The 22,271-nt window shown below is 40.2% G+C and overlaps 1 protein-coding gene across 1 annotated transcript in view; it reads left to right on the top strand.

The window, feature by feature from the left end:
* The window catches only part of CNTNAP5 (contactin associated protein family member 5), a 773,827-nt gene that overhangs the window by 458,808 nt on the left and 292,748 nt on the right, over window positions 1–22,271 (top strand). The window lies entirely within an intron of this gene.

The following is a 22,271-nucleotide window of genomic DNA, read 5'->3' as shown; positions in this document are numbered from 1 at the left end:
TGCGCTGTTGTAAGAAACAATATAACATCTCAGTGGCCTAAGTAGCCAGTCGTTGTGTCCTGCCTGTGTTATGTGCTCATCTCCCATTGGCAGAGGCCCCTCTCCCACTTTGTCCTCATTCTGGGATGCTTACAGAGACTCCGTCACCTAGAAGGTTGCCATGGCAGAGAGAAGCACAAGGAAGCATGTGCTCATTGTTGAAAGTTTCTGCCTGGAAGTGGCAAACATCACTTCCGCTCACATTCTGTTGGGCAAGTAGCGTCATAAGGGTTCACCTGAATTCAAGAGGAGAGGAAGTGCAGGCTTGCCATGGGATCGAAGAGGACAGAACAAGCACATCTTGTTAAGTGCAGATGACTGAACTCTGGTGTTAGGGAGGCTTCATATAGAAGGCCTGAGCTGATCCTTGGTAGGAATGCTGCAGAGAAAGAAAAGCAAAAGCAAACTGAATATCTAAGTGGTTTTGCGTGGCTGGAGAGTGCCGACAATGAGAAGAAGTGGGAAGAGACGAAGCAGGGAGCCAGGCAGACTGGAACACACAAAGAGTAAGGGGTGACGAGTAAAAAATAAATAAATAGCACGAGCCCTGATTACTGTAATTTTATAGTCCCGTTGGGGTCACCAAACAAAAACACATGACAAAATAGAGGTTTGCCATGCAGAGAATTGTGTGTCAAACTGTGTGAAGTGAACTGTAAGTATAATTTAGAAAGACATAATCTGAAGGTGCTGGCTATAGTTGCAGGAGATTTCATCGAAAATGTGAGCTGTGAAATTGACTTAGGAGGTAGTAGAGGGACCTGCTAGAAAAAAACTTTAAAAAAAAAGCCAAGGAGCTGCTAAAGACTACAGTGAGGTCCACTTGGGGCAAAACTCACCAGGGCTTCTTAAGTTCCTGCTGTTGCTGGGATGGCACTTAGGGATCTGGAAAATGAATGGGAGATGTCAGCATGGCTGAGATCAGACTCTGATCCAGGGTGGGCAGTGTCATCACTCTCATCCCTGAAGACCTCTCAGCCCTTCTACCCCCTTTCTGTGCCTTGTAAGGTAGCATTGACCAATGATGCCCCCCAGAGGTGTCTAATCTAATCAGAGAAGACATAGCCCAAAGGTCATCACAGGATGTTACTGCTGTTGGATCCCTATGGAACTGAAAAGCACCACTTGGCTTTATAATGAAGTGTATTACTTACAATTTTCTATTCAGAAATTTGTAACAGTGGTGGGAGCACTGGATTAAGAGAGATGAGATTTAGATTATACCTAGCTCTTGTACTTGAATAAGGGTATGATTGTATCACTCCAGAGCTCAGTTTCTTCACAGACCTTATAAGGGAAATTTAATGAAATCCTGTGGGCCATTTTAAGGAGAAAATTACATGTTTTGCTTACAATTCCCAATGAATACCAATCTATAAGTGTTGAGCCTAGTTCCAGAAATATCATCCTTAAGTAGCCCAGAACAATGTATACATACACAGACACATTGCATGATGTATACAGTACTGTCCAGATTGTCATATCAGTGCTCTTGTAAGAAGCACAGTGATGACCAGAATAGCCATTGATGTAATAGTGAGGACCTCGAAGGAGATTTAAGTCAAAGCTATCCAATTTTTGGCCAAATCACATGACAACATGTCTATGATTTTTCAAGCTGATTCTGTTCACTTTCTCCTAAAGTAATTTAACACTAATTTGAGGAGTTCATCTCTATGGATACTATTCTTCTTTCATTTTCTCCATCCATAAGGTTAAAAATAGAATATTTCCATGTTTTTTAAAAAAAACTGTGAAGTTGAAAATCAATAGAGGTGAGGTGCTGATTTTTAAAAGAATGCTGTCAAAGCTGATGAGTAGGAGACTCAACACACAAGGTCTTAAAAAATACCATTCTGTTTTATAACGCCTTCTGATTCCCCTTGCTGTGAAATTGCTCAGTGCCTATACTATAGGTCGCAGCATTGTTAAACTCTTTCTTCCCTTCTGGGCACCCAGCCAGGAGAAATCAGAGGTAGTTGGATGGCTCTGAGGTTTGGCAGACACACCTGGTATACCTGTGTAATTCAGGAATGTGTCACCCTCTAACTCATTTTTTTCCCCTTCCCCAGTTGGGTGAGGACCATTGTTTTGAGTCAGATTTGTAAATTGAGTGAATCAAGGCATGCTTTCCTGCCTGGAAAAACGCAGGTGCCCCCAACGTGGGACATAAAAGATGAGAGATGCCAAAATGCCAAAGACAACACAAAGGATATCTTCGGGTAAAATAAAACAAGCAAGTTCACAGCTCCACTCTTGTAGAAATGGCAGTGTCCTTGGTGGGTTGAGGTATACTTCCCTGAAGCAGTCATCCACAGTCAGAACACCAAATAAAGTCTTCAGATTTAGAAGATATTTATCATTCTATTTAAGGCTGATAATTTCTTGAGTATTCTTAGTCTTCTGTCTCTTCAAGCTCTTCTCGGTTTGTTTTATTTTTTCATTATGGGTGCTTTCAAATGAATGTGAACCAACATGCTGAGGACAGATAGGATTAACTTCTTTCTGTCCAGCCTTTGTGGATAAGAGATGAGTCTGGGTGAGGGGGAGAGTATGATGGACTCTAAGAAATAGCAAAATGGGAATTCCCAAAGTCTCTAGGCAGAGCAGGGTGCTGTTAAAAGTAAATATATCATCATGCCATTTCAATTTTCTTTCCTCCTTACCTGATAACACATAAAGAACTTGGGTGTATAAGTTACATTATTTTTCAAACACACTTTACTCAAAACCACCTGTTCAAGAAGGAGGTGGTGAGTATGTGGACAATTCCTATGCTATCTGGCAGCCTCCTCATATTAGGAGGAAATGTGAGACTCTCATCCCATAAACTGTCACTCAACACCATTATGTCATGTCTTTATGCTGTTTTGATTAGGAATTTTCTTCTCTATGTTGTATCCTATTCTCCAGAGGAATAACTGAAGGTATATTAATATTTGCAGTCCACATAAGTCCTGTCAACCCAACCAATGATCAGAGCTTTCAGACGACCAGAGATGTTCACCATGGTTCTTGGTTTTATATAGTGTGCAAGTTTGGAAGGTTGTGTATTAAAAGCCAAAATTCTAAGTATTTAGGGTATATCCTAGTCAAGATATACCATGAATCCAAGTTAATATTAAAAGGAAGAGGTTTTGATTACAGGAGCCTAATGCGTAGTCTACAATGTAATGATAAGGTGAGATGGATATTACTGTCTCCATTTTATAGATGAGCACATTGAGGTCCAGAAAAGTTGCATACCTTCCTCAAGGTCACATAGCTAGTGAAGCTGGGACTTGAATGGTTGGAATCTGGCTACAATGCCAGAAAGAAAAGCCCTGTATCTTTTTTGGGGGGGGGATTTAACTTTTTTATTATGTTATGTTAGTCACCATCCAGTGCATCATTAGCTTTTGATGTAGAGTTCCATGATTCATTGTTTGCGTATAACATCCAGTGCTCCATGCAATACCCTCCATGCAATACCCTTAATACCCTTCACTGGGCTAGCCCATCCCCCCACCCCTCCCCTCTAAAACCTTCAGTTTGTTTCCCGGAGTCCATAGTCTCTCATGGTTCATCTTCCCCTTTGTTCCACCCCCGCCCCACCTTCATTTTTCCTTTCCTTCTAACGATCTCCCTGCTATTCCATATGTTCCACAAATAAGTGAAACCATATGATAATTGTCTTTCTCTGCTTGCCTTATTTCACTTAGCATAATCTCCTCCAGTCCCATCCATGTTGATGCAAATGTGGAGGTTCTTCAAAAAGTTAAAAATAGAGCTACCCTATGACCCAGCAATTGCACTACTGGGTATTTACCCCAAAGATACAGATGTAGTGAAAAGAAGGGCAATATGGGCCCCAATGTTCATAGCAGCATTGTCCACAATAGCCAAACCGTGGAAGGAGCCAAGATGCCCTTCAACAGATGAATGGATAAAGATGTGGTCCATATATACAAGGGAATATTACTCAGCCATCAGAAAGGATGTATCTTTTTTTTTTTAATATTTATTTGTTTATTAGAGAGAGAGACCACAAGTACAAGTGGGGGGAGGGGCAGAGGGAGAGAATCTTCAAGCAGACTCTGTGTTCAGCTTGAAGCCCAATGTGGGACTTGATCTCACGCCCATGAGATCATGATCTGAGCCCAAACCAAGAGTTGGAAGCCCAACCAAACTGAGCCACCCAGGTGCCGCAAGCCCTGTATCTTATTTCCTTTCTCAAACAAGTAAGACATTTGCAAACCTCTCTGTTGAACTTAGTGATGTGATATCTGTGACTTCCTTCATATCGCTTGAGACACACTAAGATATCATGGTACTGTAATTGAAAATGCAGTTCTAGAAGACCAAGACATGAGGAAGCTTTTGTATTGTAGAATAATCATGGAATCATCATGAAAGAAAGTAGGATGAAATAGCATTTGATAGACAGCCAAAATTAAAATGAATAAAAGAAATAGGGAAGCCTATTGAAAACAGACAGGCAAGAGCCAAGACATGTTGTTAGGAATATCTATGCTATATTTTGGAATACTGCATATGTTTCCCTGGCTCAAGAAAAGAAAAGTAAATAGCTCTATTCATTCATTCCCAAAGCCCAAATGGTATTCCTATGAAGCACTTTCCCCTAGGGGAAGTCTGAGCTCACTTCCCATTATAACCAAAGCTTTTTATGTGCTATTGCAATATCTATAAATACCACCTTAATGACTACATAATAAATAATCTATTAAATGACTTTATTCAAACATTCTAATCTATTTTTTTCTTTTTTAGGGGAGAGGGGGCCTGTGTTGTTTCCAAATATTTATTATTATAAACAACACTGTAGTGAGCACCTTTGTGTTTAAATAATTTTTAAATCTCTCGTGTTCTATTTTTTTTTTCTTAGAATGCCTTAGCAATGACATTACTGAGTTAAAGATGATGAATAGTGTTAAGGATCTTGATTCATATCTTCAGCTTGCTTTCCTAAAGTCCTGCTACACTTTTTACTCTGATCACTATTTTCTGATATCTTGTTTTATCTTCTCTGCCAGAATTGGTTTACTATTACGAGTAAAACTGTTAGACATGCATTTTTACCAAAACATTTACATATTTAAATGAAAATTATTACTGACCCTCTTGATGAGTTCCAGATGAAGAAAAAGGTGTTTTGTTTTGTTTTGTTTTTTAGGTCACTTACACATAAGATCGTCTCCGCAGAATTCTATTTCATCACTCCAAAGTACCTTTTGAAAGCACATCTGGTCATACCTATGCATTTGATGATTCCTTTCCCATTGAGTGGACCTAATAAGTGATAGAAGTACTTGCTTATCATTTTCTCTGTGTCTCCTATTGACTGGGATTGTCCTTGATCTTCTCACTATGTCAGATGACATTCACGTGGGCCTTTTGCAGGATCCCTTCACCATTCCTCAGCTGTGCTAATCCCTTTTTGCAGGGCAGCCTCTGACATCCTAACAATGCTCACTTTTTAGCTCACTTTGCAGTTGGGCAAGAGGATGTCAGCTTTCTTCCTCTCCCAAGCCTGATATAGTGCTTCTCCCACTGGGCAGTCAATAGTCGGGTATTGATTAGGAACATGTCAAGTTGTCTGGCTATCAGACTCTACACTAGTCATCACAGAGAGATAACACTTTTGCTGTTTTAGCAGTAGGTAAATGGTCCTCTAACTGTATAGCATTTTGTGGTTGGAGCGACAGGTTGGAGAGGGTAGAGGATTCTGGTAATAAGAGGTTTATTTAAAAGCATCACTTACAGCTCTTAACTCAGAGCAACTCATATCCTAATATTATCCTGTGGGTTTCTCATCAATATCTAAAGAAAATTCATCTTCATACTTAACCCCCAGTGCCTTCTGGCAGGTGTTCCCAGCTACAACTAGACACCTAAAGGAGAAGAAAAAAAATAAATAAGAGTAATGAATTGTTGAATCCACGCCCTGCTTCATTTTACGACACTAACCACAGTCTTTTGTGTCATCATTATTTTTATTTATGTTAACTCCCTTACTGAGACTATAAACTCCTTTAGAGAAGGAACTGTGTCTTGTTTATATTTGTACTAAACATATCCAAGGAATTGGTGACATAAAGGGCATACCATGTAATTGGTAAGACAGACAGTTAAGTGGGAAAGGGTCATTCAGTGCGCCATTAGATGGGGACTCCATAAAGACGGGATGGTGTCTGAATCTTTTCTGTGTCTCCAGCCCCTTGTCTAATACCTGACACATAGTAGAAATGTGCTGTTTGCTGTATATATCAATGGATAAATGAAACACGTGCATGCACACAGTAATGGTGAGTTCCTGGGGCAAGGGCACTGTCATTTTCCAGGGAGGTAGGAAAGTTTTCTCAGCAATTGACCTTGGAGCAGAGCCTTAGAGGATGCAAAAGAATAAGAGCAAGAAGGAGGAAGAGTGAGCAAAATGTACAAAGGCAGAGAGACATGGTCACACAGCACAGAGAGGACTCTCCAATGCCTAGCATGGCTAGAATCTAAGGTGCAATGGGGGAAGATGGAAAGGCAGGAAAGGCAGCCAGAAAGAGGATGGGTGATCATTTCAGAAGGAGCGTGGCTCTCTGTTGAACATTTAGGAGCCAGCCACAGTTTCATGCTTTTGCTTTATTTCTGGGGAATGACTTGTTAATATTTATTTTGTTATTGTTTGTGTTTTGCTTATCAGGTTTCGTTTTTTTTAATGTTTTTTTTATTACATTATCTTAGTCACCATACAGTACATCCCTGGTTTCTGATGCAAGGTTCGATGATTCATTAGTTGCATATAACACCCAGTGCACCATGCAATATGTGCCCTCCTTACTAAGGGAATTATAACTGTGATGGTTTTGTAAAGTACACACTGAAGTTGGAAGACGGAGATGTGGGTGCAAGGAAGAGATACTGGATGCTCTTTGCAGTTGTATGGACAGTAAATGATGAGAGTCAGAGCCAGCTAGAAAGAAGGGACCTGACTTGAAAGGCATATCTAAAATTGGATCAAACAGACTTGAAGACAAATCGAATATAGCAGGGAGAAGGATGATTTTTAGCTTTTTAGTTTGGAAGCCTTCATGAATGAAGAATGTAGTGACTGGGTTCCTAGGTCTGCCTGGGCCTGACAGCCTCCTGTCAAATTGAGGTCCTACAACTTACAAGCTGTATTACCTAGGGCAAGTTATGTGAGTTCTATGTGCTTTAACTTCCTTATTTGTGATATGGGGTTAATAATAGCAGTCACATAATGGAATATGAGGATTAAATAAAATAATCCCCCTAAAGTAGTTAGCCCAACGTCTGGCAAATGCAAAAGTGCCTGTTCCATGTTAGCTGCTATTTGAACAGATAGAGGAAGAGATTCAGTGGATGCTGTTATCAGTTCAGGTTGGGTAACAGTGTCAGTCTGGAGAGGTGCTCATGGTACTGAAGTAGCTGGAAATCTGCGAGTGAAGTCTGGGAAGAAGATCAGAATTGTGAGGTGTGGAGTGCCTGACGCCTCTGGAGTGGCTGAAGTCACTCAAGTGTGCCAGGCCAAGGGTGGAATCTACAAAGTAAACCATTTTAAAAGACTCAAGAAAAAACACAAATGAGACACATTGTGAAAGAACGGTGGGGAAAGAGAAGGGAAGCCTAAAGAAAGTGGTATCTTGAAGGGCAGAAGAGAAGTGTTCCAAGAATAGATTATAAACAAAAGTGTCTGAGCGATAACCCCCAGATTACTCCATCATAGTGTGTGGGGTTGTTGAATGACTAGATGGGTGTTTATAAAAGAAGTGGCCAAAAAGCACAACAAGGGAAAGAAAGAAATCATTTTTCTAGAGGCGATCTGTGACTGTGGAAGTATTAGAACGTACTGGAATTTGCTGTTTCAAGAAAATTTGTGAATTGATGACTATCACAGGTGTTGTCAGGATCCAGGGGATTCCAAACCACTACCTGCCATTGAGATGATTTCATTCTCCTTCAGGAAAAAAGACCATTATCTTTGCATTCATTAATAAACAAGTAACAGAAAGCAGTATGTAAGGATGCAGGGTGGTTGCTTCTCTGTGAAAAAAGAGATTGGAACAGGCTGAGCTGGGATGGAAAGAGTTCTCAAAGGATTGATTGGGTACACAAGGGCCAGATGTGGTTAGGCAGAGAAGTCTTAGGAGAGTGTTTCCAGAGTGAGAACCAGAGGAAGGATTTGATATAAGGATGAGCACTGAGAATATTTGGGTTTCTCTAGAGGCACTAGCCTAGGGGCAAGGGAATGGACATTTGTTTAGCTTATTTTAAGGGCCATGAATTATATTCGGTGGCTTACCCATGTCATCTCACTTTCTGAGGACCCTTCAGTTCTTAGCTTTGACCTTGTTAGACTGTGGCAATTCTTCAAACAACTGGGTCTTTACATGTGCAGATCTCTTGACAAAATCTCTTTTTGCCCCAAGTGACCTCATCAACTCCTGCTGGAAACCTACCCAGGACCTTTCCTAATTGCTGTTCCACTTTGTTCCTTTGGTAACCATTCAAGTAGAATTTATTCCATCATATTAACATGGAAGGTTTTGTTCTTGTTTTCCTTACCAAACTGCCAATGTTTTGTGCATCTCTTTTGTGTAATATATGGCACACACAAGTGCACAGTAGAGGACCCATGGATGTAAATATCTCTTTTATGGCCAAATGCTTAAAGCCACAGAGCTAGAGGAAGTGGGATCTGAACCTTGTTCTAGATGGCTTGAAAGCACTTCCTCTTCACATTATGTCTCTAAGTGGAAGAAAGAGCACTCTTAAATATTTTATAGAACATGACATGATTTAAAAACAAAACTGATACAAAGACTTCTTACCAGAAAGGAGGAGGAAATCAAGGTTTCGTACTCACCTCGAATCGATTTTCTTCCTTTTGAACAAATCTCAATGATGTAAGAGGTTCCCACAGTCATTTCCTACATGTTAATTTGTTCTGTTTGTTCTTTCCTTCCTCTTTTCTCCATCTCTCCCTTCGTTTTCCCTTCCTGTCATTAATTGAGGCTAAGTAAAGCCAACTTCAAATACTTACGTTGGATTGACAATGTGCAAGAAATGTAATCACAAGTTTTGGCTTTATTCCAAATCCTTAGAAGCAACAAAAGATCCCCAAATATGAAAGAATATAATTAACTGGAGATAATTTAATTGTTGATGTTGCCTTCCTTTGGAGAACCATTGATATTTACTTTGAACACTGAGCAGGAACAATGAGCATTTATTTTTAATGTATTTCAATCAACAGAAGACTAATTGCCATAGAAATATAAAGCTCTGGTATGTCCCATGAGTTGGAAGTAATCTGGACTGGATACATACATATTAAACTCAATATATGAAGACACATTTTCCATCTGTGCCTCAGCTTTGGATCCAGACAGATCTGGGTCATATTTACAACTCTCTGGTCTTGGGCAAATTACTTAACTTTTTCAGCCTTGGTTGCTTGATATCTAAAATAATAACTCATTCAAACAGTTACTATATGCACTACAGCTAAGGAATGAGAAACATCTAGCACCATATTTGCAATTTGGCATTTCTATGTTAAATGCTATCTATTATGAATTTAAAAGTATGTTTGTGAAAATTTATGTATATTTTCATGTAAGAGACATTCAGTAATTTATCTGCCAATGCTAACAAGTCATATGACTGTAAAAGATCTTTTACACTGTAGAATGCTAAACAGATATTAGGTTCTGGCACAGGTGTTACCATTAGCAAAACTGAGAAGCACCATGTCCAAGCTGGGGCTCAAGGGGCCAGAAGGTAGATCCGTCTCTGCCACAAATGACCTTAGGCAAGTCACATACTTCATATAACCCATATTCCTCAGGGGTACAATGTGGATTATATATGGATTATACATGGTCACTAAGAAAGATTATTTTGATCTTCACTGACAGTTTGACTCAGGACGAGCGTGCTGACTCTCTTCAGTGTGTTGTTATCATACTCCGCTGTTGCTATTTCTCATCTTAGCCATTCTCTATGTTCTAGCTCAGGATATCATTTGCATAGATCATATAGCCCATTTATTGACTGTGGTTTAGAAAACACTAAGGACTCTTTTACAGTGTTACCTCGAAAAATCTTCCGAAGTAAAACAAGTTAAAATGTGAGGGTGTAAGGGTCACACATGCTTAAAGCTCTTGCATCTTGCCCTTGAAGCATTTGGTAGAGTTAAACTGCCGTGGTTTTCATCAGGAACGGTTCAACTCAGGGGTGCCTGGGTAGCACAGTCGTTAAGCGTCTGCCTTCGGCTCAGGGCGTGATCCCGGCGTTCTGGGATCGAGTCCTACATCGGGCTCCTCCACTGGGAGCCTGCTTCTTCCTCTCCCACTCCCCCTGCTTGTGTTCCCTCTCTCGCTGGCTGTCTCTCTATCACATAAATAAATAAAATCTTAAAAAAAAAAAGGAATGGATCAACTCAAAGAATAATAAGAGGAATAAGGAATAAGAGAATGAGAGAGACAGCATGATCACTTAAATAGTTTCTCAATTTTACTTTATTTTTTAAAAAGATTTTTAATTATTTATTTAACAGAGACAAAGAAGGAATGAGCAGGGAGAGCAGCAGGCAGAGGGAGAGGGAGAAGCAGGTTCCCCGCTGAGCAGAACCTGACAAGGGGTTCAATCTCAGGACCCTGTGATCATGACTTGAGCCGAAGGCAGATGCTTAACCAACTGAGCCACCCAGGTGCCCCTGCCAATTTTACTTTAAATGATAGAGTGAGACTGGACTATCTAACGTGTCATGAAACAATAGAATTTTTAGTGTGCTCAGCTTGAAACTTGCAAAAATATTTTGACTGTGTAATATAGAGATAAAGTTTAGAAAATATTTCTTTATCCATTAAAATTCCATGACACAATAGCACGGTGACCTACGGCAAGTTATTTCACCAGTCTGAGCCTCACTTGCACCATATACCAAGGGAATATGATAGAACGTGTCCCTTATTGCTCCCGGGAGAAATTCATTAATCAATGGGCATGAAATCCCTTTAACAAGTATAAGTCTAGCCCTTCCTTATAGGTTCTTTCTTCTTATATATGTACATAATTTTGTTTCCAAAATGAGGGACAAGGCAAGTATTCAGAGGAAGGACCCTGGGTTTAGAGCAGTTTAGAATGCAGAGCCCAACCACATTCAATTACAAGACCCAAGCAGGACTAAAACCTGGATATTCTTGTCGTCTCTAATTTTATCATTGTGTGTATCTAGCCAAGGTAAGTTGTTGGTGATGAAATTCTAGGGTTATTTCAAAATTTAGTTTGTGCTACTTGCTTTCTAAAAGGAACTCTGAGTATATCACTTGTCAGCTTCAGATTCTTCATGGCTCTCCATTATCTTAATGATAAAATCTCTGCTTCTCAGCTCAGTAAATATGGCTCTTCATCCCCTGGAGCCCTCATAAGTCACAAAGAGTTTTCATTAATGGCCCCATATGTATCCGTATTATAGTAGATCTGATTGACTTTCAGTCCTAAGTGCATCAAATTCTTTTTACCTCCGTTCTCCTGACCCTGAATGTTTGTTTGCTTGTGTGTTTTTAAGTAATCTCTACACCCAACGTGGGGCTTGAACCTACAGCCCTGAGATCAAGAGTCAAGTGCCCTACTGTTGAGCCAGCCAGGCACCCCTGACTCTGAATGTTTTTCCTGACTTTTCCTTCCAGAGAATTCTCTACTCTGCCTCAACACTCTGCTTGGGTAATCAAGCATTAGTTTAAGCTCCTTGAGTACAGGCACTTGGGCTTCTCTTCATGCCTGTGTCCTCAATACCTAGCATCAGCTCTGGAATAAATGTTGAGAGAATGGAGTTTTAATTTTCACATTGTTGGCTTCACTTCACTTCATACTTCCTTGAAGTGTATTTGTGTGTATTTTCCACTGAAAGGAGAAAGATAAGAAACCATATCATAGCCCATGACATCCGTTAGGCTTTCTCTTGGTCACCATGAGGAGAAACTTCCTGTTTTTACCTTGACGAGAGACCTGAAGATATGGCTTTGAATTCAGAGCACATTTCTTAGTGACCCCCATGTCTAGTCCCCCATTAGCTTTCTTTTTCTTTTCTTTTCTTTTCTTTTTTTAAATAATAATATTTTTTTATTATGTTAGTTGCCATACAGTGCATCCCTGGTTTTTGATGTAAAGTTCCATGATTCATTACTTGCGTATAACACCCAGTGCACCATGCAATACGTGCCCTCCTTACTACCCATCACCAGCCTATCCCATTCCCCCACCCCCTCCCCTCTGAAGCCCTCAGTTTGTTTCCCAAAGTCCATAGTCTCTCATGCTTCATTCTCCCTTCTGAGTGCCCTCCTTACTACCCATCACCAGCCTATCCCATTCCCCCACCCCCTCCCCCCTGAAGTCCTCAGTTTGTTTCCCAGAGTCCATAGTCTCTCATGCTTCATTCCCCCTTCTGATTACCCCCCTTTCTTTTTTTTTTTTTTAAAGATTTTATTTATTTATTTGACAGAGAGAGAGACTGCCAGGGAGAGAGGGAACACAAGCAGGGGGAGTGGGAGAGGAAGAAGCAGGCTCCCAGCAGTGGATCCTGATGCGGGGCTCGATCCCAGAACGCTGGGATCATGCCCTAAGCCGAAGGCAGATGCTTAACGACTGCACCACTCAGGTGCCCCATACCACCCTCCCTTTCTTTATCCCTTTCTTCTCCTACCATTAGCTTTCAAAAGGGCTTGTAAATCACCTTTCAGGTGGTATAGTTGTAGTCACGATTTTAAGATACTAGCACAAAAAGGACATTTGGATAAGTAAATATATGTAGAAAACATAAAAAGCAAATAAAGCTGTCCATCGTCAGAGCGGGACATGTAACTGAGTTTATTAGTCTGTCAACGGAGGAGTTGTCAAAGTCAGTTTTTGGCAGCGCAGATTTCCCGCTTGCAGCTAATGTGATGATGAAGACCTTGGCAATCATTCCCTTGCTCCTGTCTCCCTGATCCTGTTGTCTTGATGGCTGAAAGAGGAAATGAGTGAATCCATCTGCTAGCATTTGATTTCACTGCTGCATGTTGTCTAAATGGACATTCAGTGCAATCACTTGTTATGTAACCTGTAGTCTGGGGATGCCTGGAGCTCACAGGCCATCAGAGTAAGGACCTAGGCTCTCTAGCTTACTTAAGAGACCTCTTCAGTCCGATGACATTCCTAGGGGTTTGTCAAAAGGAGTAGACAATAAATGCTTTTAAGTTTGTTTTGTTTTATGGAGATGAAGCATGAAAAGAGAATTGTTTTTGAAAATAATTCTGCCTGGGGTTCAGATCTAGGCTCTGACAGTTACTAAGTGAGTAACTAGGAAAACTTACTCAATGTCCTTGAAACTTGGTTTTCTCATCCCTAAATTCTAGAAATAATCATGTCTGTATCTTGGGATTTTTTGATGATTTTTGGTGATAAATAGAGAGATCACCTTGGAGCATCAGGTGCAGTGCCTGTTTAGGGGGCTCTTGATTTACTCACTTTCCGTCATAAATCCTCTGCACTTTTACCTTTTCTGGTTTTCTGTAGAGAGCTTTTAGATTAGTAACAGATGCTGATTTCTATGTTTGGAAGGGACCTTTCAGTACAAGTATGTTATTTACATCCTTCCTCAAGTGATGCTGTAGAACCAGGGTGATCAATACCTTCTGCTATTACTGTGCCTCTCTGGTGGGCAGAAGATTTGTTTCTCTTAGAAGCTAGAATGTACCTTCTTTTAACTCTGGTTAGTCTTTCTTGTGTCTTCAGTGAACCCACCATGGACAACCTGCCATTTAAGCCCCTTGCCGGGTGTTGAGAAGTTCCCCAAAGAACAGGACTTGACATCATTTTCTTCCCCCTGCATCACACGTCAGTTGCCTTTAACTAAGGATGTTGTTGGTGGTCTCCATAGTTCCTGTAATGACTGGATTCAGAAAGTATTTAGGTAATAATACTCAGGGAAAGAAATTGCTTTTATTTACATTAAGCAATGATAGTATATTTATTATTATCACACAATAATCACAGTTGATCCCCAAATCTGTGAACGTAGGTGATTCCCATACATTATTTTGACTGCTGTTATGTTAGAATTTAATGAAGACATTTATTTTCGTTTAGGACCAATTCGTGACAATCTCTCCTCTTTTCAGATCACTCTTCCATACAACATAATATTCTATCAAGGGTGTGTAAATGGGTGATACCTGAGCAATTGAAGATCGTATTCCTGTTCTCAAGGACTTTAAAATTAGCAGGAATGGTGGGGACCTATATTATATACTCAGAAGATAGCTCAAGATTGTACATGGTCAAATAACTAATTGACTATAGGTAAAGATAAAAATATAGGCATCGGGCAGGAGGGACCAGATGAGACATGAAGCAGGAGAGGGGAATGTTCAGTAATTCTAGACTTGAGATACACCTGATAGGTAAGTGTGATCTGCTCAGCCAGAGAAAGTGGGGGAGGGTCAAGAATACAGGGTGAAATTAACTTGGCTGGAGTTGGGATAAATAAGGAGACTGACTTCTACGGACTGAGGTCTTTACTAACGAAGAAGAATGATGATGATAAACACAATTGGCATTAGTCAGCAGGGTTTAAGCAGAGAAGCAGAATCAGGAGGAGATATGTATTAAGAGATTTATTCCCCCCAAAATGGCCTATGCAAGTATGGGAGCTGGCAAGGCAAGACTGAAGTCGTAGGGCAGGCAGTCAGGAGGGGCAGGCTAGAATACTAAGGCAGCAGCAGGAGCTACAGTGCACAGGTGCAGTTTCTTCTTCAGGGAAGCCACAGCTCTGCTCTTAGGCCTCTCAACTGATTGAAACAGGCCCATCCAGATATTTTAGGATGATCTCTTTTACTTAAAGTCATTTGATTATGAACTTTAATCACATTTCCAAAATACCATCACAGCAGTACCTAGATTAGTGCTTGACTGAATAACTGGGGACTATAGTCTAGCCAAGTTGACACATAAAATTGGCCATTACTGTCTGCCCAACTGTCACCTTCGTACCTATATTCATTTCATCATATTAAGAAATACCATGTCTACCACGTCATACTTCTGCTTGATATGGTACCACTCTCTTGTTACAGCTGATATCATATAGGATTGTTTAGCACCTTAATAATACTAGTTACAATGTTACCACCATCAGCCCTGGTGTAACTAAGATGCTGACCAGGTGATATTTTATGCAATTAAACACAACTCTGTATTTGTTTCCTTACCCTTGCTTTACATTTTATTTAATGAAGATAATTTCTTCTCCCTTTTGATATAATCTTGGGAAAGAATCAGATTTTCTTCTTATTTGTAGGTGATAAACATTCTTTTGATTCTTTTATATCACAAAACATAAACCCAATGCAAGATTTTAAAAGGAGCATTTTATGATAGGCATTCAGTCTTCAGTCTTCAATCAGAGATGGGATTTTAAAAAGGTGGCAGGGGAGGACCTGTGAGAGGGGAAGGGATATGTGGGTGGAATTAACTGTTTTCACTCAGCATAATTTCCTAAACATTCATCCAGGTTGTTGCCTTTTTTCTTTGCACAGTAGTATTCCATGGAAGCACCAGAGTTTGTGTTTCTGGATAGAGCAGCTGATTCTTCTGCTTCCTATCTGTCTGCTTTCTTCCACGACAGGAGCTGTCCTGTAGGTGCTGCCTGGCTTGCCTGATGCCTTTTGGTGAGGAAGATGAGTGTCAGCCCCAGTGCTGAAGGACACACCTTCCTCTGGCCACTTATTGGTAGTGGGGAATTCCAATGCCAGTTTCTGCCAGGCATTGCCAGGTTCGCCTGGTGTTGTCAGAGGAAGTGTCTTTTGATTCAGTGGGCTGGGTGTCAGGGGAGGATAATCCTATCTGAGCTGCCTTCTGTGCTACGTTAAGGTCAGGTAATATTGGCTTTGGGTCACCTTCTTGGGCCAACGGGCAGGTATAGAATCACTATTGTGTTATCCCTTCAGTCCTGAGGTCCCAACTCACGTCACCCTCCTCTTTCCACATCTCAGAGTCCCCTTTGGCTACTTCTTGGATTATTTTCTAAGGTGATAGTTGTAGTTAGCAAGGAAGATCAGAGAGGAACAAATCTAAGTTATCTGAACTGGAAGTCACTCCACAGATTTTAAGAATGTGATTTAAAAAAAATTTTTAAACAATTTTATCGATTTATTTTAGAGAGGGAGAGGGGGGGCAGAGGGAGAGGGAGAGAGAGAATCTCAAGCAGATCCCTCCCTGAGCATGGAGCCTAATGTGGGTCTCAATCTCATGACCCTGAAACCATAACCTGAGCTGAAATCAAGAGCCAATGCTCAACCAACTGAGCCACCCAGCACCCCAAGAATGTGATTTTAAATATATTAAAATGACGCTTGAATTTTTTATTTAAATTTTGAATAGGTACTGTGTTCACAAATCAATTCATATAAAAGATATTCAGTGAAAAACTGATTTTTATTCTATCTGCCTAGACCTGCCCTGAGGCTGTTATAGGTAACTTGTGTCTTCTACCTGAGTTTCTTTATAGAAATACAAGCAAATACAAATATATCTTATACACACTATTTTTCAAATAGCGATCTATCTTAGAGCTCATCTTTCCATATCGGCACATAAAGAGTTCCATCATTCTTTTTTCAGTTGTTTGGGATTCAGTTGGAGAGCTGTGCCATAATTCATTGCATAAAGCCTGGATTGATAGGCTTTTGTTGATTTTTTTTTTCTAATCCCATATGAATAAAAGCACAATGAATAACTTGAACAGATGCCATTTCACACACTTGCACGTATATCTGTAGTTTAAATTCCCAGAAGAGAGATTGCCAGGTCAAAGGATAGGTGTGATTTTGCTATATATCGCCAAATTGACTTCCACAGGCCTTCAGCCAGTTTTCACTCCCACAAGCAACGCGTGAGAGTGCCAGTTTCTCCACACACTCACTAACAAAGAGCGTTGTCAAAAGTTTGGATTTTTGCCAGCCTGATAATTATTTATTGAGAAAATAGAAATAACATTTTTAAAGCCCCAGTGGTGGTTAGCAAATGATAGGAGAGCCTTATGAATATTCGGTCCTACTCCTCACAGCCTTCAATATGCTTCACGGTTTCATTTGGTCAAAATGCTGGAAAGCATATAATCCATATCTGTGTCTATATCTACATCTATCCCTATATCTATATATCTGTATATGTGATATCTATATAGATATAGATATATAGAGTGTTTGGGGGGCAAAAATATATGCATATGGAGTGATTATGAAGGTTAATTCTTTGCTAGATTCTTTTGTTAAGTAAGTTAAGGTTAATCTTTTTTATTATTATTATTATGTTCAATTAGCCAACATATAGTGTAGGTTAAGGTTAATTCTTAACAAAGGTTAATTCTTTGTTAAATAAGTGGAATAGATAAGATTCTAGAGATCAGAACAATTTGGTGTACCTAAGGTTGGGGTACCAGTGAGGAGCAGCAAGTCCTTACAGGACACAGGTGTTTGCACAAGTAAGGAAGACTTAAGGAAAGGAGTCGTGGTAGCAGAAGGAATGTCTCACTTCTCAAAGGCTCTCACTAAAGGATCATGGCACATTTATAGAGATAATAAAGGGGAGCACAAATAGCCAATATTGCCTTGGGAGCCAATAAGGAGAGCAGGTTGACTGGGCAGATTTCGTGGGGAGGCAATGGGCAACCAAGCTGGGCATCATTATCAATTTGGGGTGGGGATAGCCTCTCTTATACTTTCCAATTCTTCAAAAGTCTTCTTTGAACAATATGGATCTTTTTATTTCTCGATTAGTAGAGATCATTTCAGGTTTCATAATTGTAAGTTAAAATCATGTTAAGGTGGGAATAAAAGTGAAAGGGGAAAAAAGCAAAGGTTGAAATAATGTCTTTGCGATAATCTTCTCTTAGTCGCCTCATTCTTCCTACTTAAAAAAAAAAGAAAAAAAACCACACACACCCTCAAATCTTCTAATTAGAAGACAAAGAATAAAAGGGAGTGCACAGACTCCCTTATGTGATTCCTCCCAGAAATCAAAGCTCTTTCATTTTCAATTTTCTAGCATGACAACATAAAACAATCTCATTAAGGACTTTGTGGAATATTGGTAAAGGTTAGGCAGAGTTCAGGCAGCAGTGACTGAGAAAAAGTGCTTGAGAGTTTGTACAGAAATTGGACAACTTCAGTTAAGTTTTCCAGAAGCTGGGACTACACAAAAAAAGGAAAGCTCACAGGTAATGATCAGTCAGGAGACATTCCCTCAAACCTGAAGACCTGGCAGGCATAGGAGGCAAACAGATGCCTTGAAATCCAAACTTATTAGGAAAAAAAATGTGAGGAAAAGATTGTTATATATACACATAATGGGTATCCAAGAAAGACGAAGATTATCCCCGTGGTAGCAGAGGCCATCTTCCCAAAAGGTGACTGTCAGGTTGCAGTATAACTAGTACTACAGGGAATCCGCTCCGAAGTCCAAGAACGAGGCACATTCTTAAGCTGGGGCTCTTTTACAGAGAAGGAGTCAAGTTTTTAAGTTACATATTAAAACAGATGGTGAAATTTCTCTACTTTAAATTTGCCTTAAAATGAATCTTGAAAGATTGACATGCAAGCGATCTGGAAAGACTATAAATTGAGGTTGCTGTGTAAATCTGGTGCGGTTTTCAGTGCCGAGGGGTTGCGTGCCATCCTGAGTGAGCTGGTTTTCTTTGGGTCAGAAGGCCTCAGTGTCTATATTGTCTGTCAGTTTGTAGGCACATGGTTAGGGAATAGAAGCACATGCAAATAGCGAGCGGCCTCTTTAGGACAACGCTGAGGTGGGGGTGATGGCTGCTTCCAGGCTTTGTCCATTCTGGGAACCCATATTTGACTCTAAGAGGTAGGCGAATTCCCCAGTCAAGCCATCCACTTAAAACAGTTTCCCATCAGGGGCTTTATCTCTACCTGTCCGACAAGGACAAAAGGATAACTGAAGATTTAATCCAATCTAAAATGGGAATTAAATTCAGTTTAATATGCATATTTATAAAAAGTGATGGCAGAATCAGTGAATGATAAAATCAGGCTCCAGGACCCTCTTGCTGGGAAGCTGTATACACTACCTAACCAACAAAGTGACTATATCTCCCAGCCTCTTTCTCTCTTCGATCCCAAACATATCCTTCTGCGCTGTATCTTATCTGTCCCTCACTGTCTGACCAGGGATGGCGTCTTCTTCCTCTAGAAACCTTTGCACAGAGTTCCCACTTGGGTCTATGCAAGTGCTCAGAAAAGATTCTTTATACAGCGAGATGATATGGCTTGTCTTGGTGGAAGGCCATGGTTATTACCCCTGCTTGTCCACTGCTCTGAATGCCTTTGTCCTCTCTCCTCTCCTGGAAAATCCATGCCTCCTTCTCAAAGCATCTCAGAGTGTGTTTGGGAATCCTGAAGAGTTCTTCCACAGTATTTCCAATATTCTAATTTATAGTTTCTGTCTAGTTTCTATTCTCTTCCTCTCACTTTGCCCCTCCTCGATTTCTCAGGCACCTACAACACATCAGACAGTTTAAATGCACGTTCCCATGATCCCATTTACTCTTCAAAACAAGCTCATGAGGTAAACAGTATTATTACATTTTACAGAAGAGGAAATTGCAGTGCGGTGAAAATTGGGTAGCTTCTCAATCCAGTTTTCAATTTTCTAAGACAATGACGCACACATAACTTAAGAGTGAGGTCAAAGGCAAGATGAAGGTCCTTGGACACCAAGTGAAGCCTATGTCAAGAGTCCAGGGCTCCTGCTTGCTTTAGAGAAGAACTCAGGCACTACTAGGAGAGGCAGGCTGCCAGCTTTGCTGCTTGGAAATGATCTACTACCCTTGCTGTTCTCAGTCTCTGTGCTCTGAGCTGGAGCAGATCAAAGTTTGAAAATCTCCAAAACTTATATAATTCTGAAGATCCCATTTAATAATTTTTTCTACATTATTTTTAGAATAGGAAAATAAATCACTAGACATGACAAATTGAAAAGAATGGCACCTATCACAAACATTTCCAAATTAAAAAAAATTTTTTTCATTAAATTCCTGATATAATTTTATAGTCCTCTTATTTAGTTATGTATCTTTTGGCTGTTTTTTATTTGTCCCTCTCTTTTAAAAAGGATTTTATTTATTTCTTTTTAGAGAGCAAGATCATGTAAGCATGAGCAGGGAGGGGCAGAGAAAGAATGGGAGAGAGAGACTCTCAAGCAGACGGCCCACTGGTCTTGGAGCCCGATGGGTTGCTCCATCCCAGAATCCTGAGATTATGACCTGAGCTGAAACCAAGAGTCAGCTGTCGAACTGACTGAGCCACCCAGGCACACCTTTCTTTTTTCTCTTTACAAGATGTTTTTATCCTTTTTTTTTGTAAAGAATAAAGTGGTAATTCAGCTTTTCCTCTAGTTATGGTTGATTGAAATAATTTAAAAAATTAAGCTGAGCATTTAGAAAATGATCTCTTAGAGTTTTACATTTGTTTTAAGTAATAACACATACACATTCAAAATACCCATTGCTTATTTACTTTAATGTAAAACAGAGTGACTATAGAATCAAAGGTTCTATGGACTCTGGGAAACAAACTGAGGGCTTCAGAGGGGAGGGGTGGGGAATTGGGATAGGCTGGTGATGGGTAGTAAGGAGGGCACGTATTGCATGGTGCACTGGGTGTTATATGCAACTAATGAATCATCGAACTTTACATCAGAAACCAGGGATGTACTGTATGGTGAATAACATAATATAATGAAAAAATATTATTTAAAAAAACCCCAAAGGTTTCAAACTATCCCATTTTCTCATCTGGTTATCTGATGAACGAAACTTTACATAATAGATACTAAATGTCAACATTTTTAGGCATGCCAAAAATAGAATTATTTTTACAAATATCTTCAGATGTTTGGAGACGAACATTCAAACTTGTTTTATCCCCCATTTTTTTTGTTATGGTAAGATACACATAATTTAAAATTTACCATCTTTAGCCATTTTTAAGTGTACAGTTCAGTGGTATTAAATACATTCATAATGTTGTACAACCACCCAGACCATCCATCCCCAGAGCTCTTCTCATGTTGTAAAACTGAAACTATACAAATTAAACACAAACTCCCATCCCTGCCTCCTATGCCACATAAACTTTTATGAATGTGGTTGAAATTGGGAGAATTCCTGTCAAGTTTCATAAATTAGAAGATTTAGAAGAATTTCCTACACACAGATTTCTGGCTGTGTACACTTGAAACCCAGTTTTGCCATGAGGACACAGACACTTCTGGTGCTGGGGGCTCCTGGGTTGCTCAGTCCACTAAGTGTCTGCCTTGGGCTCAGGTCACGATCCCGGGGCTCCTGGGATGGAACCTGGCATTAGGATCTCTGCTCAGTGGGGAGTCTGCTTCTCCTTCTCCTTCTGCCCTTTCTCCCTGCTCGTGTTCTCTCTCTCACTTCTCTCTCAAATAAATAATCTTAAAAAAACAAAACAAAACAAAACAAACTTCTGGTGCTGGATGCTACAGGAGACATTTCTCTTGAGATATGACCTCTGGCCCCAGCGCCCTGGTGTTGCTTGAATTTGCAGAGGGGACAGCAGGAGTGTTCACAGAAGCTCCTCCCAAGTCAAGATGGCTCCAATAACAATACGTGGGATTGTCTGCAAACTCAAGGATCTGTGGTTAAATATGTATCCACAGTGTATCTTCCCCTTAACTGGATCTTAAAAGTGTCTCTGGTTTCTCCAGTGCTACCTGGCATGACAAGTGTGACAATCGGAAGGACAAGGGAAAGAGATAGTGGTATTAACCAGTTGCAGATAAATATTTCACTTTTAATTGATAATAATTAAAATATTCCTACTTTTACAAATTTGGTAACTTTATAGGTGTTAACTTGGTTTGGCTGAATGATATTTCCCAGAGCTTTCTTTTCTAAGTGTTTCTACTTAGGGAAGACCAAAAGAGAAATAATTTTAGGAGATTTGCATGGTGGCAGGGAGGCCGCAACACTGTGTAGTTCACACTCACTGTGATTTGGTGCCTCACTGTGCTTGTTTGGGGCAGGGTCTGTGCCTGCTACTGCTCCACTGTCCTCCGGATCCTCCTTCAGCTGCTCTGATTCCTGGGCCAGGTGGGTGTGTTTAGCTCTGTGGCAAGGGGCCCCAGGTTTTGCA

The sequence above is a fragment of the Ursus americanus genome, chromosome 1 (assembly GCF_024610735.1).
Source record: "Ursus americanus isolate L20-20 chromosome 1, mUrsAme1.1.p, whole genome shotgun sequence".
NCBI classification, from domain to species: Eukaryota; Metazoa; Chordata; class Mammalia; order Carnivora; family Ursidae; genus Ursus; species Ursus americanus.
The sequence above is the reverse complement of the archived record's forward strand: the minus strand, read 5'-3'. Positions and strand labels throughout refer to the sequence as shown.